Below are 19175 nucleotides of genomic sequence, written 5' to 3' on the forward strand. Positions count from 1 at the left end.
TTGATAGAGCTGATAAAACATTTATTTGGTATATAGTTGTAATCTCAATATGAAAGGTTGTAGAAATTAATCATGCCCAAAAACTCCTGCAGGGCCTTAACCGAGGCTGGACGAGGGAAATCTGTCACCGCTTGCACCTTAGAAGGCAATGGAATGGCACCCTGAGTTGAAATACGATGACCCAAAAAGTCAATCACAGGCAGACCAAACTGGCACTTAGCAGGGTTGACAATAAGGCCATGTTCCTCAAGGCCAGACCTGGGCATTTTAAGGCCCGCGGGCCAAATACGGCCCGTGACCCAATTCTGACCGGCCCGCGAAAGGTTCCTTAGAATTAAGAAAACAAAAGCTTCTTTCGAATTTTAATGCGTGGACTAAAACCATCGTCTGTATAAACTAAAACGGAAATGCTTTTACTTTGAAGCCTGTTTATTTATGTACAGTGTACGTAACCTACGTACGTCGTATACGTGACCCGTAAAACAAGTCAATCAGTGCATGTGTCGCCCCTCAATGATGTACGGGCACGTCAAGAAAAGAAAGGTGGATGCTGAAGGCCGAAATTTCAAGAAGATTTGGAGCACTAAATATTTGTTTACTGAAGTCGGTGGTAAACCCGTCTGTTTAGTTTGTGGAGAGCACGTCGCCGTGTTTAAGGAGTATAATGTGAGTCGGCATTATCAGACAAAACACGCGGAGAAATACAGACACTTGGCGGAGGCGGAGAGAGCGCGAATATCAGAAGACTTGCTAGCAAAGCTACCAAAACAACAAGGCTGTTTTAGCAAACTACACACAGCCCGGGATGCAGCGACCAAGACCAGCTTCGTCATATCCCACAAAATCGCTAAAAACAGCAAGCCTTTCTTGGATGGCGAGTTTGTGAAAGAGTGCTTGGTGGACTCTGCCGCGCTAATATGCCCTGAGAATAAAGAAGCATTTGAAAAAGTCCCGCTGTCCAGGCGAACCGTCACCAGAAGGGTGGAAGGAATCGCGGAGAATCTCGAATGTCAGCTCAAAAGTGGAGTTGAAAGTTTTGACTTTTTCTCTTTGGCTTTGGATGAGAGCTGTGATGTCCGTGACACTGCCCAGTTACTGGTGTTTCTCCGGGGAATAAGGCAGGACTTCAAGATTACGGAGGAGCTGGCAGCATTGAGGTCAATAAAAGGAACGACAACGGGAAGCGATCTGTTCAAGGAGGTCGATGCATGCATGGTCAAGCTTGGACTGAAATGGGACAAACTGGTAGGCGTCACTACTGATGGTTGTCCGAATATGACAGGAAAACATGTCGGACTTTTGAAACAGATCCAAGATAAAGTGACTGAACTCGGCACAGAGCATCATTTAGTGTTGATACATTGTATTATACATCAGCATGTACTGTGCAGGTCTGTGCTAAAACTTAACCATGTTATTGATGTTGTAACAAAAACGGTTAACTTTATCAGGGCACGAGCATTAAATCACAGGCAGTTTGTTGCACTTTTAGAGGAGCATGAGAATGAACATGGTGACATCATGTACCACACAGCTGTCAGATGGCTCAGTCTGGGCAAAGTGCTCAAAAGATTTTGGGACCTGAAAACAGAGATTCAAGAGTTTTGTGAGATGAAAGGCAAAAACATCCCCGAGCTTTCAGATATGAACTGGATGGCAGATTTTGCATTTGCTGTTGATGTGACGGCACTGATGAATGAACTGAGCACTAAACTGCAAGGCAAGGGCCTTTTCGTTCATGACATGCATAACCTGGTGAAGGCTTTTATGAGAAAGTTGCTGTTTCTTTCAAGTCAACTACAGAACAACACTCTCACTCACATACAAACCCTTAAAGAAGTCAGACCATCAGCGAATCATCTCTGCAGGTACTCATCCATGTTAGGAGATTTGCATGGTGAGTTTTTAAGGCGATTTGATGATTGTAAAAACATTGAGGATGAAATGCACCTGGTTTCCTCTCCCTTTGCCTGCAGAGTAGATGATGCACCCAGTGATGTTCAGCTGGAGCTCATTGACCTGCAGTCTGACACAGTACTGGCAGAGCACTTTAAGTCAGCATCACTGCTGGAGTTCTACTCATCTCTTAAGGAGGAGAACTTTCCAAACATGAGTAGACATGCTCAGAAGATGTTGGTTCTGTTTGGATCTACCTACATATGTGAACACACATTCTCAGTAATGAAGTTTACCAAATCCAGGTTCAGATCCTCTCTTACTGATGATCATCTGTCAGCTGTGCTTCGCATCTCCACCTCAGACATTCAACCTGACTTTGATGCACTCGTTAAAGGGCAGCAAAGGCTAGATTTCTCTCACTGAACAAGAAAATACACAAATGTGTGTTCACTATTACTTTTTGTCTGCACAGCTTGGCAGTTTGACAATCAATATGTGACATATCTTGTTAATGATATTTGGCATACAAAGACATTGTGATGTCTTAATAGAAAAAAGTGTTTTTGGTTAATGTAATTAAAAAAAGAGTTACAAATGTTTCATGTTTACAATTGTTTTAAATAACTGCACTGAATAAAAACATTTTTTGTTAAAATAACCCTCACTTTCTCTTTACCTAATAATAACACAGACACTTACCAGCATGTGTAAACAATGCCATTTACTGCTTTCAATTTAGAAATAAAATTCATATGCAGAATAGAGTGTAAACTTTTAGCCCGGCCCTCCACAATATTTTCTGCTTCTCATTTGGCCCCTTCGGAAAAATAATTGCCCACCCCTGCTCAAGGCGCTGAAAAACTTGCTTTTGGTGTGAAAAATGCTCCTCAACTGAAGAACTAGCCACCAAGATGTCGTCCAAGTAAACAGAAACGAAAGAGAGGTCGCGCAGCACAGAGTCCATCAACCTCTGAAAAGCCGTGCCTCTACTCTTGCCTGGCCATAATAAAACATAAAAAAATGACAAGAAAGAATAGAAAGTGTCATCTGCTCAGTGTATTGACACATCTTATACACAGCAGACACAAATTGCACTTAACAAGTTTTGAACTATCAAAACTCAGTAACCAATCAGGTGTCTAACATTGATTTTTTTTTTTTTTGAGAATCAAAACCACAATACAAATAAAGCTTTCAATTTCTATTCAAGAAAATGTGCCCATCTTTTCTAAAACTCTCTCTCTCTCTCTCTCTCTCACTCTCTCTCTCTCTCTCTCTCTCTCTCTCTCTCTCTCGCCCGCCCCGTTTCCTCATTAGTTTTAATGTTGTTGTTTTTCCGGAATAAATGTGAATGTTTGATGAGAGGCAGCATGAATCACTCATTGAGTAAAAAGAAAAAAGTGATGGCACGTGTCGCCCCAATTAATCCCTAAAACACAAGACCCTCTAAACGTATTGAGAACAGGTAGGAAGCATGTTACGAGCTAATAAAACTAGTAAACAGAGTCCATGTGTGTATCAGTGAAAGTGAGCGGGTTTTATGTTTCTATGTTTCTTCAGGTGAGATGTCCAGTTCCTGGACGTTCACAGCACTTTCACGGCTGGGAGACATAGTTTGCATTGTACAGAGAGGTTCAGAGATTTCTCCGACTTTAAAACATAGTGATGAAAGCAACTCTCTGCAGAATCCATGGCAAAGCATGGATTGTCAGCCTGAAAGCGTCGGGAAGTGTCGCAATGCCAGTGCATGGCGCATGTGACAGCTGCATTTCTAGTTTATTCCATCTGATTTCTACTGTAATCCTGCTCAGTAATCCCAGTTTTTATCGAATATACCTGCAACGAGAATACACATGTTTTTATGTACTGTAACAGATTACAGTTATATGTTTTTTGTATCCTAATTATGTAACACTGTTGCATGTATTCCATTACTACCCAACCCTGGTTGCACCTAAACATGTGATACACACTCAGACCTTACTGAGACTTAATAAACTAAAGTTTTCTAGCTGTGCAATGACTTGAAGTAAAGCTCTGGTAAACAAGCTGCATGTAATGATGTTCATGTAGGTACAAACAGCCAGAAGAGTCTTTAGAGCCAGAAGTGGACAGATGAAATCACCTTGTACTGCAGGTGACAGGAGGAGCAGCAAGGTGGGCGAGATACAGGTTCTGGGAGATTCCCACAACACACTGTAGACAAAAGAAAAGTGTTAAATGCACAGGTTCCACAAGTTGAGAGACTCTTAAGATCAACACCAGGAGACACCAGATCACTTTGATTGATTGTGAGGACAACACACACGGAGTGAGGTGGTATTGAAAGGCTAATTTCAGGAGGAAGGGTTTGTTTTGTAGAATGGGTCTCTTGTATTAAATTCAATGTAATTTGGATCAAATGTCTTTGTTATTTTAAAAGCATGTTTTGTTGTGAGATGTAATTTAATTTAATCACAATAACCAGCCAAAGTATTTCTATGTTTACTACGTTTAAAACTAAATGATCAACCATCTCAACAGTCATTGGTGGACATTTAATGTATATTTCATCACCTGAAGAGTCCAACTTTGCTTTACATCTTTAACTTATATACAAGTGAAATCACAGCTCTAAGTTCTTGTTACTGAATAGTCCCTAAACGGCTCACCTGTCTCTGGCTGTGAGGCCCTGTCCGGAGGGATGGATGAGCCCGATGAAACGTGGGATCAGCCGTTGGTGGAGATTTCCACTCAACCCTTTGAAGCGCTGCTCCCACGTTCCTCCACTTGGACCATGGTTTAATCGAGGAAAATCATGTCACACTGAAAAAACAATTCTGTCATTTCATTTTTGAGTGTACTTTTTTAAGATAGAGCTTCTCAGGCTGGTTTAATCAAGTAAAATCATGTTACTGTCTTAAAGGTGTACAGGAGGATTTTCTTTTTCCGGGTGGATCATCAAGACTATTGGTACTCCCAACTGTCAATCATTCTGGTGAGATATTACGTAAGGCCGTCGTACGTGCTCGTCCCCAGGTAGCGTGGATCTATTAGTTTTCACTTTCTGCGCATGCGCGCTTTCAGGTGTATATGGTGAGCTACGCCTTCAGCGAGCTCGCAGTTCTCACCGGGTACTTTGAAAATGGCAGAGGGTCGCAAAAGGGAAAAAGTGTCTTCGAAGTGTATGAGAAGAAGAGAAAGGCTTCGGAAGAGAGAAACAAGACCAGAATGTTTTTGGGAGATTCTTTCACACGATGGCGTGCGCTGAAAGCCCAGGTTGGGCTTCCCACTGATGCTTCAGTCGCAAAGTTTCTACTCGACAGGTAAAGTTTGGCATTCTATTTGGAGAAATCCATTTCAAATCACTTCCAGTAAAAGTTATCTACGTCTATATTGTAACTTTCCAGGGTTGATTAGTGGAAAAAGTTCAAATCTTCTTGTAAAGTGAGCTTGTGTAAGCGATGCCGACTTGTGACTTGTAAACAGGGCGTGCACGAGGAGAACTGGGCTCGTTCATGTCTCTCGCACACGTTTTAGTAGGCGTTCCGTCTCGGGAGCAGGTAGAGCTTTGCGCATGTGCATTTTTCAAAAGGTGGAGAGGGCGGTTCTTTCCTAAAATTCGGGAAAATCCTACTGTACACCTTTAAGATAGAGCTGATCTTGCTGGTTTAATCTAGAAAATCACGTGCTGCTCAGGCTGGTTTAATCTCGAAAAATCGTGTTACTGCCTTTAGATAGAGCTGATCAGGCTGGTTTGATTTAGAAAATCACGTTACTGTCTCTAGATGGAGCTGCTGAGGCTGGTTTAATAAAAAAAAAAAAAAATAAATATCAATCCTGTTACTGTCTTTAGATGTAGCATCTCAGACTGGTTTAATATAGAGAAATCGTGTTACTGACTTTAGGTAGAGATGCTTAGTGTTGGAATTTGTTCCTGTGTTCCCCTGAATTCCTGCTTGTTTGTTTGATCCGGGAGAGGCAGGAACAGAGTTAATTTCTTCAATAGTGAATTTAATAATCACACAAACAAGAGATTATAAAAATACATATATCAGATTACATAATACGAGCTCAGACCGTTTTTCCTTGCAGACCCAAGTATGCAGGCCAGGTTTACAATGAAGAAGGGCACAACTGCAACACGTGGTTCATATTTATACATTTGCATACACCACCTCAACCTCACATTGGTCGGTTTCTCGTGATATATGCGTTGCTATGGTGAATTTGCTATTCCTTTGTTCCCAAAACTGCTTCAAACTGGTTCTTCTCAGAGCTTGACGTTCTGTGGGACAAAGTGACCTCTGACCTCTTATCTGTTGATCCAATCTTACCTTGACCATGTTTTTGCAAGTAGAGCACTGAGGAGACATCGCCAACCAACTTGGAATGTCCCTGAACATGGATTTATAGCTGTGTTTTCCCAACTTGGGCAGTGGGAGAAACCCCAGTAGTGTAGAAACACAACTGAATACAATATGTCCAGTTGTCACACAGAAAACGAATGTTTAACCTCTATATTCCTTCAATTCTCCTTTTGACCTCTGACCCAAGAGGTCAATAATTAGTGTCAATACAGTATGAGGCACTCTTCGTATAATAGAGGTCATATGTAAGCAAAATCAACAATCATATACTCAAATAGCAACATACAAAACTTTTAAACGGTGGTGACTCCCCCTTGAACTGCAACCTTGTCATGGTGGGGGAGTTTGAGCACCCGAATGACCCTCTATGCTATGTTGTCAGGGGACTTGCCCCTCCTGTGGGCCCACCACCTACAGAGGCTGCCGTAGGGGTCGGGTGCATTGTGGATTGGGGGGCAGTCGACGGCAGGGGCCTCGACGACCCGATCCCCGGTCACAGAATCTGGCTATTGGGACATGGAATGTGACCTCGCTGAGGGGGAAGGTCCGAGTGGACCATGTTCTCCCCTTCCATTGTCAAAACTGCTGCTCGGAGCTGTGGCCGCACAGCTCTGGCGCCTGTCGTGGCGGCAATCCCCGAACCCGGTGGTGGAAACCGGAAGTAAGGGATGCCGTCAAGCTGAAGAAGGAGTCCTATCGGGCACTGTTAGCTCATAGGACTCCTGAGGCAATCGGCAGGCCAAGTGAGCCGCAGCCCGGGCTGTGGTGGAGGCAAAAACTCGGGTCTGGGAGGAGTTCGGAGAGGCCATGGAGGAGGACTTTCGATCGGTCCCGAGGAAATTCTGGCAAACCGTCCAGCGCCTTAGGCGGGGGAAGCAGTTCTCCACCAACACTGTTTTCAGTGGATGTGGGGAGCTGTTGACCTCAACTGGGGATATCGTTCAAGATCCCGGATACAAGCGGCTGAAATGAGCTTCCTTCGTAGGGTGGCTGGGCACACCCTTAGAGATAGGGTCCCACAGGATGTCTCGGGGGACGCGGTCGAACGCCTTCTCCAGATCCAGAAAACACATGTGGACTAGTTGGGCAAACTCCCATGAACCCTCGAGCAGCTGGTGGAGGGTATAGAGCTGGTCCAGTGTTCCACGACCAGAATGAAAACCGCATTATTCCTCTTGGATCCAAGGTTTGACTAATGGCCGGACCCTCCACTCCAGTACACTGGAATAGACTTTCCTGGGGAGGCTGAGGAGTGTGATCCCTCTGTAGTTGGAACACACCCTCCGATCCCCCTCCTTGAAGAGAGGGCCCACCACCCCCCATTCTGCCTGTCCAGAGGTACCGTCCCCGCGTCACGCGATGTTGCAGGGATGAAGTGCACCGGGCTCCATGCTCCCGGAGCATGGAGACGGTTTGCCAGAATTTCCTCGGGGCAGACCGAAAGTCCTCTTCCATGGCCTCTCCAAACTCCTCCCAGCCCCGAGTTATTGCCTCCACCACAGCCATGAACTATGGGTCATGACCGAAAGAACGAGATCCCGGATACAAGCGGTTGAAGTGAGCTTCCTGCGTAGGGTGGCTGAGCGCACCCTTACAGATAGGATGAGGAGCTTGAGAGTTGGTTTATAGAATAAAGTTTGTATTTTACTAGGACATAGTCGTACTTTCACTATTCAAGTTTAAACATGAAGTGTTTATCAGCTTTAAGCAGTTTCAACCTGTATTATTATGCTGGATTTGACTGCTATTGTCATTTCATCAGGAGTGGCCGAAATGATGCTCCACACGAGTGATTTTGGAATAAAGTTTTTATTTCATTAGAACAAACTAGTACTTTCTCAATTCAAGTTAAAATGATGTGTTTATCAGGTTCAAGCAGTTTCAACCAGTTTTATGGTGGAGTAGCTGCTATTTTCATTTCATCAGGAGTGGCCGAAATGATGCTCCTCACGGGATATAGAGTGATTTTGGAAGAAAGTTTTTATTTCATTAGAACAAACTAGTACTTTCTCAATTCAAGGTTAAATGATGTGTTTATCAGGTTCAAGCAGTTTCAACCAGTTTTATTTAGTGGAGTAACTGCTATTTTCATTTCATCAGTAGTGGCCGAAATGATGCTCCTCACGGGATATAGAGTGATTTTGGAATAAAGTTTTTATTTCAATAGAACAAACTAGTACTTTCTCAATTCAAGTTGGTAGACAGTACCAACCTGTCTACCAATCCACCTACCTACCTACCTACCTGCCTACCTACCTACCTACCGACCGACCTACCTACCTACCTACCTACCTACCTACCTGCCTACCTACCTACCTACCTACCGACCTACCTACCTACCTACCTACCTACCTACCTACCTACCTACCGACCTACCTACCTACCTACCTACCAACCTGTCTACCAATCCACCTACCTACCTACCTACCTACCGACCTACCTACCTACCTACCTACCTACCTACCTACCTACCTACCTACCTACCGACCGACCGACCGACCGACCGACCGACCGACCGACCGACCTACCTACCTACCTACCTACCTACCTACCTACCTAACTACCTACCTACCTACCTAACTACCTACCTACCTACCTACCTACCTAACTACCTACCTACCGACCTACCTACCTACCTACCTACCAACCTGTCTACCAATCCACCTACCTACCTACCTACCTACCTACCGACCGACCGACCGACCGACCGACCTACCTACCGACCGACCGACCGACCGACCTACCTACCTACCTACCTACCTACCTACCTAACTACCTACCTACCTAACTACCTACCTAACTACCTACCTACCTACCTACCTACAAATGTTACCTACACACAATGATGCCCATGTTCTTCCAGGTGTGAATACATTTATTCAAACTGAGTAACAGTCTGCAAACACAGAAGAACCACAAAAAGCTGTCTCAGTATTTGAGTACTCTACTTTACAATACTGCAATATTGCTTGTCAGGCTGGTTTTCTTCCTTTTTTGCCAGGAAACTCTTGTAGAACTAAATACACTCATAACTAAACGTCAAATCTAGCTATTGAACACATGAAACCAATTACTCAACACAAAACAATCAACACAAATGCAACCCCAATAGTGACTTATATGTCCCCAACTTAGCACAATATACTGCATTATGATTGTGTTAAATTAGGTACGTATACAGATAAACAGGGCGCTTTATACCAAACTTTACGGTAAACGTATTCCACTGGCTCTGACCAATGAGCTGACAGCATACTCACTCACCAGTTTGACAACACAGAATCCCGCTTATCTCATTGGTTGAAGTTCACCGCTCGTCGGTCTGGGGTCCGTCAGTCTGCTCAGCAGTGGGCGGCAGGGGAAGCTCCATCTCATGTTCCTCAGGTGAGTGCTGTTTAGAATGTTCATAGTATAGAATAGACAGTCAACAAGCCATGACGACGCTGGTAACCATGACTTTCTCTTACTTCCAGTCTACTGAATGCTGGATCCCTGATCTGCTGAGTGCTCGTCCTCGCATTCCGCTCAGCAGAAGGTCACGGAGGAAGCTCAGTCTCCTGCTCCACGGGGAAGTGCTGTTTACAATTTGAATAATGACCTGGAAATACAACTTATGACGAGTATGTTCGCTCAAGACACAATGTAAACCACTATTATAAATGTGAAATGAACATTGCATACACCCTTAAATCAATGGTGGGGTATCATAAAATATGCTGCGCTAATTAGAACTTTATGAAATAAAATAAAGTAAAAAAAGCCCAAATCAGGCCTGCCCTTGATTTTGAAGAAGATCACTGTGACTTCTTCCTCTCTGTGTCCTTCTGTGGACATTAACGGAGTCTTTCTTCTCATGTTCTACCTCAAATAGCAGCAGCAGTTGCAGCCACACTCCGAGAAGGACCAGGGGGCCGAGCAGCTTCAGGCGGCCAAAGAACATCACAAGGCCGAGAAGCATGAGAAAGACGATCAAGCCAAGAACTATCAGGCTGATCAGCATCGTCAAGCTGATCCAGTCCAGAACTGTCTTCAGGCTGATCAGCATCATGGAGCTGAGCAGGTCCAACAGCACCGGCTGAATAACGAATGTCGGCTGGATGACCAGGTGGAGAAGCGACGGCAGGTGGAGCAGCGTCGTCAAGCAGAGGAGCGTTTATTGGCTGAGCAGGCCGAACGACGACGGCTCAACAACCAACGTCGGCCGGACGATCAGGCGGAGAGGCGGAGGGACCACAGATTCCCGCCAGGCAGTGGGAGGACACAGACCCACTGGAGACGAGTCTCAAGATGAGGAGGTGAGAATCTGTTGCCACATCATGCAGAATATTAGGATTACTATTGCAACAACACATCATCAGTAGGGTAAAACTAACCTGTCCCACGACGGTCTAACCAGCTCACCTTCCCTATTAGTGGGTGAACAATCCAACGCTTGGTGAATTCTGCTTCACAATGAGAGGAAGAGCCGACATGGAAGGATCAAAAAGCCACGTCGCTATGAACGCTTGGCCGCCACAAGCCACTTCTCCCTGTGGTCACTTTTCTGACGCCAGATGAAAAACCAGATGATGATAGTTATAATGAATAGTTTTTATTTTACATATGTACAGAACGGGAGATCAGGGCTGCAGTGGGGCAGCGGCAGGGCGAGAGTCAGTCACTGTGTTGGTGGGGATTAAAGACGGGCTGGATCGTGGCTGGATGTGGGAACATCTGGTCCAAGTTGCTCATCCAATCCCCTGGTTGAGGCAGTTGGCGTTGTAAACAGGCCGCCATGGTGTCTGCTGGTTGGAAGATCTTATTCCTGGTCTTTTCTTTGTCTAAAAACAGAAAATACGTTAATAACTAAGTTCATTAAAAATGTATTTTTTTTTTACAGTTTTAGTGACGTCATATGAACATTTCTGACTTTCAGGTGAGCAGAGAGTTCATACATAGTTAGAGGTGGTCGACCAGCCCGGGTTGTTCTCCTCATGGCGCTGTGCCTCGACTCTCGCCTGCTCAAAATACTTCTCCTGCTGAGGTCGTGACAACGACCTCCACTGTGGACAGACGACAACACATTGTCAGCACACACACACACACACACACACACACACACTCACACACACACACACACAAAGACAAGCCAGCTTCTAAACATGAGTAATGAATTTGTATCTCCAACATGTAGGAGCAGACAACTTCCCCTCTTTCCCACTTCTGCATTTACTGCCGCTCCCCGTCAGGCCCAGCTCAGCAGCGATGACGGGCCTCGTCCAGAATGGAGGATGGAGGCGCTTCACTTCATCAGAGGGGCACGATGGATGCCCTGCGACGCATCAACATCTGCACCGGACTGAGGGAGGGAGAGGCCCTGCTGCAATACTCACAAGACAATGGTTGAGTTCTGGTTGAGTCTCCTTCATTCCAAGTAGGATGTGTCATCCTGTATAAAGTCTGGTTCTACATTATAGAAGAGCAGCTGCACCATTGAGCTCCAATCAGCAGTAGATGTTTTTGTTCATGAGAGAGAAACTGCACACTCCCCAGGTTTTCTACATAATGTATTTCATTCAAAGGCACCTTGTAGAGAACTGCTAATGAAGCCTGGTGACATGTTCCTAATCGTGGCACTCTGACCTTTGTGCTTTGTCTTCAGTGTCTGTCAGAAGGACACGTTGATGTGGTCCGAGAGAGAGAGAGGAAAAAAGACATGGAGGACCTTGCCACAACAATGATTAAATGGGCTGATGTCTGGTTTGCCAAGCATGAAGAAGGGAAACAGTGAAGAAAACACCTCAAGTCTAACCTGTTCTGTTCACTTCAGCTTGGGTCAGATGTAGGGTAGTGCCACATTTAGACAGGAGATGGAGCCCAACATAAGGGGAGGGCCTGAGCTCTAAGCTCCTCCTGTGTGACTCCTACCCTGATTTAAAATCCATCACCTGTGTGGTTAGACACTCAGAGAATGCAGTGGAGGAGCTCAGAGACGTTGTTGGTGAGTGGCTTCAGATTTGGTGAACTATTTTGATTGACATGTCATTTGACCCAATTTAAGGATAAACTCTACTACCATAGTGGTTGGCCTGACCAGTCTGTTTGCAGAGGCTTAATTTAGGCAAAATTCACCGTTACTGGGTGCTGGGTGGTCCACTTGAGATACATATACATATTGTGATTTTATAGTGCAATTTATGTTAAAACAATGAAGGATTAAATTACTAAAATGTTAAGAGTAATGATTTTTGGGTGAGTTTGATAAGTACATTTACATAAAGACTAAAATGAATAAATACATTTATGGGTCAAATGTATTGTAAAAAGTTAGACTTTGATTAAATGGTTAAAATAAGTACGTTGAGGTACATGATTTAATTTTACAAATGGAAAACAATTTAGGTTGAAACATGGTGGTAGATAGCAGATAATTCAGTTAATAAATTAATTAATAAAAATTATAAGAATTTCATGGTGTTAATTCATTGGAAACATTTGAACAGAGCTTTTTTCTTCCTTTGTCTCTTTTTTACTCTTTTCTTTAAGGTTTTCAACCTGTTATATAAAAAGCTGGAAATAAACTTTTTTAAAAGTTTATTTTCAGCACTTTCATGCGCTCTCCTGCTTTCATACTGAAGCCAAGCCTTTCATTATCGGGCCTCTGCTGCCATCTACTGATGGATGGTAAGAATAGCATTTATTCGTTCATATCAAGTGTTATTTGTTTCTCACAATAGGGCATGGGCCAATAGTAGAAAACATTACATTTGTTCACATAGTGTCATCATTTGTCTCAGTGTGTATGAGCCCAAATTACATTAATGTCCCTGCAACTTTTCCTGACCGGGTGAATCCAGCATGACTCAACCCCGTCCTTTGTCCCAAATATCTCCAGGAGTTTTGGACTGTAGTGTCCAGTTGGCCTTGTGTTGATGTACTTGAGCTCCATCCATGTCCCGTCAAGCTGGGAAGCATCGGAAAGAAGAAATAAGCTGGACAATGTCCCCGTCTTGGGCACAGGCCGAAGCCCTGGGGGGACAGCTTGCTTCGGGGTGAGTGAAGGCAGACCTCAGTTTATGGCTACACATGTTCTGAAGTGTGGTTACTGTGAATAAATGGGATTTGTCTGAATCAGTCTGCTGGGGCTTATGATGGTGTTGTGGATAGAAGTTCTGCAATACACCTAGAATATCCTCAGTTCAATTATTTGCTGGGGTTTATTGAGATTTTCCAGGGACATATAAGGTTATTTGATGTCTAAGATCAGGGAAAGTATTTCCTATAGGCGGATGAGGTGTGTGCCGAGGGCCTTCAGGACACCAGGGGGCCCCCCAAAGCTGTATGTGCAGCCTCACCTGAGAAGAATTACAATGACCTGTCTTTTATATGCATGTTTATCAGGTGTTTATTATGTCCCCTATATGCTTAAAAAATATATATGTATGTATGAAAAATTGTTACAGTTGGCGTTGTCATTTATAGATTATTATGCTGCCTCTACTGCTGAATCAGAGATGAATCTGTTCTTTAACAAAACATCTTGGAAGGACCAGTCCTGCTTTAACAAAGATCCAGTTTTTCATGCCTCCACATGAAGCAGAATTAAAACAAGCAGAGTTGTTGTCCCCCAGGTGGCGCTGCCTGTGATCATACATGTGCTTTTTGAGCCTGAGTGGAGCAAGTCCTCCTGATTTGAACTTTGCACACAGATGAATGCATGAATAAAATCTAACTGTATTTCATTAAATAAATAAATAAAGAGCTCCCAAATTCATTCACTTTTCAGATTCACTTCTCTCATTCAAATTCAGTTTTACGATTCAATGTTTTGTGCCTCATATACTGGACTCTGCACTAGGCTAAACTAGTCGAACACAGATGAGAAGAAATGGCTTTTATGACAGTAATTACAACTTTTACCTGGCATAAACTCCTCCGATACAAACACTAACTGGAAATACGATGTTCCCGGTGGTCAACTGGCCGGCTGGCATCCCGGGACAAATACCAGGGGACATCATGACTTTATTGTGATTCCCATTCAATAGATTCAATTTGAAATTAGACCATTCCAATTGAGATTTAAAGAATTAAAATTCACTTCCTGCTGGACCAAGGTTTATCCCATATCTATTGAAGGTTGTTTACCAAACAGAAATTATGCTGCATTCAAATTAAAATAGGAAAGTAGATGAGGAAACAAGGAGGAAGGAAGGAGTCCAGTCTGCTTTCCTTTATTGCCTCCAGCGGCAGGACAGTTCACCTGTCAAACATTTTCCCCTGCGTGACTGGACGTCCTCTTTTAACCCCTCCCCGTCACCCACACACCCACTCCATTGCAGGAACCTCCGTCCAGGTGCCCGCCACAATAAAATAATGCTACTCCTCATATGGTCATTAAAAAAAATGATAGCATGAGAGTGATTTTTGTTTTTAAAATTTTTATTTACAGGTTTCTGAGGTGGAAGCAGGGCACTATGTGTGTGTGATCTGAGAGCCGACTTGTGGCTGGAACTGTTGGATCCGACCAATATTATCCAGTTGAAAACAAGTGGGCTTTGGGCCTGTGGGGTGTTTGTACCCTCAATACTGGTGCAACCTTTTTCGTGGTCTCTTCCTCCCCTAAAAACAGAAAATACATTAATAACTAAGTGCATTTTTTTTTTTTAAACAAACTCTTGAGCAGTTTTAGTGACGTCTTATGAACATTAATGACTTAAAGGTGAGGAGAGACTTCATACATAATTGGAGGCGGTCGACCAGCCCGGGTACTTGGCCTCATGCAGCTGAGCTTCAGCTCTGGCTGCCTCATAGTACCGCTCCTGCTGATGTCGCGATAACGACTTCCACTGTGGACAGATGACAACACATTGTCAGCACAGACACACAAAGACAAGCCAGCTTCTAAACATGAGTAATGAATTTGTATCTCTAAAATGTAGGAGCAGACGACTTACCCTCTTTCCCACTTCGGTGTTAATAGTGGCGCTCCCTGTCAGGCCCAGCTCGGTGGCAACGATGACTCGCTGCTCTTTCAAGAAGAGCATGTATGCATTAGGCGGTTTTTTGATGTAATTGCCTGCATCGCCATCATCGTTGCCCCGCCTTCGTTTTCTGCAGGCACCAAAAACAAACGTTCAGAGAAGCATTCAGGAAGAGTTCAAACATAAATCGACATGTAATAGGATGTTATGGTGTGACACCCAAACATGTGATTCACACTCAGGCCTCACTGAGACTCAATAAACAGAGGTTTTCTAGCTGTGCAGTGACTCAGAGCTTGAAGAAAAGCTCTGGGAAACGAGCTGAATGTCATGATGTTCATGCAGGTACAAACAGCCAGAAGTGTATTTAGAGCCAGAAGTGGAAAGTGAACTCACCTTGAAGGGCCGCTGACAGCAGGAGCAGGAGCGACACTCAGTGAGAGGTTCACAAAACACTGTAGACAAAGGAAAAGTGTTAAATGCACAAGTTCCACAAGTTGAGTGTTAAGATCAACACCAAGAGACACCACATCACTTTGATTATGAGGCAACACACACGTGTCGTGAGGTGATATTTAAAGGCTAATTGAAGGAGGAAAGGTCAGTTTTTGTGGACTGATTAAAGGGTTAAATGATCCCTTGCATTAAATTCAGTGTAATTTGGATCAAAAGTATCTTTTTTAAAGCAAATTTTGTTGTGTAATTGAAAGATGTATTTTATCGATCACAAACGTTTAAAACTCAATGATCAACCATCAGTTGTGGACATTTAATTTATATTTCATCTCCTGAACAGTCCCACATTGCTGTACATCTTTAACATCTTAACAACTGAAATTACAGTCCAGATCAACACCCAGATTTCTGGCCTGATTTGATGTCCTGAGTGACATGAAGTCAAGTTGAGCACTTACTGGACGGAGGACGACTCCAGCAGGTGGTTTGGACGTCGCCTCAGGAGGCTGGAGAGCGACGTCTGCCTGGTCGCCTCCTCCTGTCAATATGAACTCAAGCAGTTCATCCGGAAACGGTTCTTCCACAATCGCCCTGCATGTGTGGTTAATTCTGGAGATGGAAAGAGCATTGAACATTAGGATGAGTTTCACAGTCACTTTAACGCTAAACATGTTAAAGAATAATATGAACACTAATAGTTCTTAACTTCAGAAATGACTGAATTTATTATTTCACAGCAGTATATAAACACAACTGATCAATAGCTGTAGCAACGACTAATGCTGATCAAAAACACACTGTGTTAAATGCTACTTGTAAACATACAGTGGCAGGTGACGTGCCTCCTCCAGGACCTGCATCAGGTCTGGCACCAGTGGATTCTGCTGCTCTTCAACAACTTTCATTCTAGAGATGGAAAAAGCGTTGAGTGTTAGAATGAGGTTCAGTCACTTTAAAGCCAAATGTGTTACAAGAATAATGATATATACACTGGAACTAATATTTTTTAACATCAGAAATGACTGAATTTATGATTTCACAGCAGTATATATCAACACAACTGGTAACATTTCTTAATCAGATAAGTCAAACAAAACTCCGTAAAGCTCCTTGTATATAAACTTCCTATGACACCTCATAACAGTTCAACCTGCTCACAGGCCCAAAAACATGTCAACAGCTCCACCCTGATCACTTCTGATCTCAATTGTTTGTAAAAGTGGTCACACGCCAGACGGCAGCACAAAACCTTCGGAAAATACTCAATCTGTACTCCACTTTTTATAGACAGATGTAGCTGAGTGTTTAAACACAGAAAACAAAGGAGATTTAACATCATTTGGACATTAATGAATTACTTTTGAGTGTGGCTACCGCTAGGTGCTGGCTAGCATAGCCTCCATAGGGACACTGCCAAGTGAGTTAAAATAGCAATATCTCTTAATTTTTTCTATGAGTGTGTCTGAGAGAGAGAGGTGATACATATGTGTATAATAATAACAATATTTGTGGAAAAAGTCCCATTAATAGTGAGAAAATAGCCGTAAAACTGCAGGTGTTTGTATCTGTTGCCTTGGAGACGTTCATCGCATGTTAGCTTTAGCGGCTAGCATCAAACCTTGATGGATTTGTATTCTCAAACAAATGTTATTTGATAGTCGAGTGACCAATTTTTAAGGATATTTCAACTTACATCAGTTTTATAGTGTGAAATGATACGTTTCCCACTTTCTTAGTTAAAACTTGGATGTTTGCATTAAGTGACATAAGTTTGCATTAAGTTACATAAGTTAAAAAAAGTTTTAAAAAAGTGTAAATCTCAGTGCATCATCACCTACTTTGGTTGTTGAAGGTTGGAGGAAAAAATTGTTTGCTGAGAATCAATTCTCTGTAGCCCGTTTCTGCTCCGGTGGTGAACTGCCAATGCCTGCTGCGACACTGAATGCTAGCGGGGCTAACAGCTAGCAGCGTCCAATTAAAGTTTAACTGTCGCTTCCGGTAGCTTCCGGAAGCTCCATCAGCAGCGATGTCTCGACAGTGAATGTGTCAAAAAAATTGGTTTTCTGTAACTGCAAAGTCAAGCTTATTTGGGGAAAAATTATGCTTTGAATTATTTATATTTCTGCCATTTTAATGTTTGGTTAAAAATGGAAACAATAAAAAAAAAGTTTGTTGATGTATGTATATATTGATAATTATATGATTTATTTTCATTAATAATTATGCCAGTATATTAATTCATTATAAACAATTATTATTAGGTCATATATGCGAGATCGCGCTGTCGGGTAAAGCGACGAGGCGGGCTGGTGTTTTGGATTAACTGGTTTTCGTGTTAACTGGTTCCCTACACAGGATATTCCACCCCGACAGAACTCGAAGGTCACTAGTTAACAGGGACGCTAGATAATCCGAAACACCTGCGACAAGTGGGACTTAACAAGTTACAGCGACACGTTATTCCTGTCAATGAGCACAACATTATTAATCCCTATGGGTGGGAAAACAAAAGTAAAATAAAATGGAGGAAGAAGGACAGTCAAAGGATTCAGGTAAGACCGTTGTTGGTGATGTTTGCTGGATAGGAGGAGGTTTAACACTGAGTTTTCAGCAAATTAGTTAGTGTGCCCTGCTTACCTTGTATACATGTTGTCTGGATGGTTGGATTGGTTTGATTAATGGAAGTTGGATTATTTAAAATGAATATGTTTCATGAATAGACAGCCTGTGGCCATGAGACCGACTGAGTGCCTGCCTGGGGGGAGTTGATGCTCTTTGATTGTTCACTGTAAATTATCTGTCAGCATTTTGACTCTTAACATTACTTTGTCAATATTTAGTAGTACTGTGACAATTGTAGTGTGTATTATACAAGTCTACAATTACACGTGTGAAGTGTAAAGCTTGATGCCAACGTCAACACACACACACACACACACACACACACACACACACACACACACAGCTATCTTTGGCATCTCCTCTGCACTGACGGATACAGGGCCAGTCGACGCAGGCAGTGATGCCATCCGATACAAATTGACACCACCACCAGCTGTTGCCCAGCCTTAGATATGTTTGTAGATCTGTCAATTTTATTAAAAAAAAAAAAAAAAATGTATGCATGTGAAAAGATCAGAGAGCTATGCATATTTTTCATGGCTGCCCAGCACTGAATAGATCTAATGTGAAGAAGTGAGACAGCCACAGCAGTCAGCATGTCAGATGGTAAGAATGGCATTTATTCGTTCATATCAAGTGTGGTTTTTTTCTCACAATAGGACATGGGCATGTTATATAAAAAGCTGGAAGTAAACTTTTTAAAAAGTTTATTTTCAGCACTTTCATGCGCTCTCCTGCTTTCATACTGAAGCCAAGTCTTTCATTATAGGGCCTCTGCTGCCATCTACTGATGGATGGTAAGAATAGCATTTATTCGTTCTTATCAAGTGTTATTTTTTTCTCACAATAGGGCATGGGCCAATAGTAGAAAACATTACATTTGTTC

The sequence above is a fragment of the Blennius ocellaris genome (assembly GCF_963422515.1).
Source record: "Blennius ocellaris genome assembly, chromosome: 18".
Classification (NCBI taxonomy): Eukaryota; Metazoa; Chordata; class Actinopteri; order Blenniiformes; family Blenniidae; genus Blennius; species Blennius ocellaris.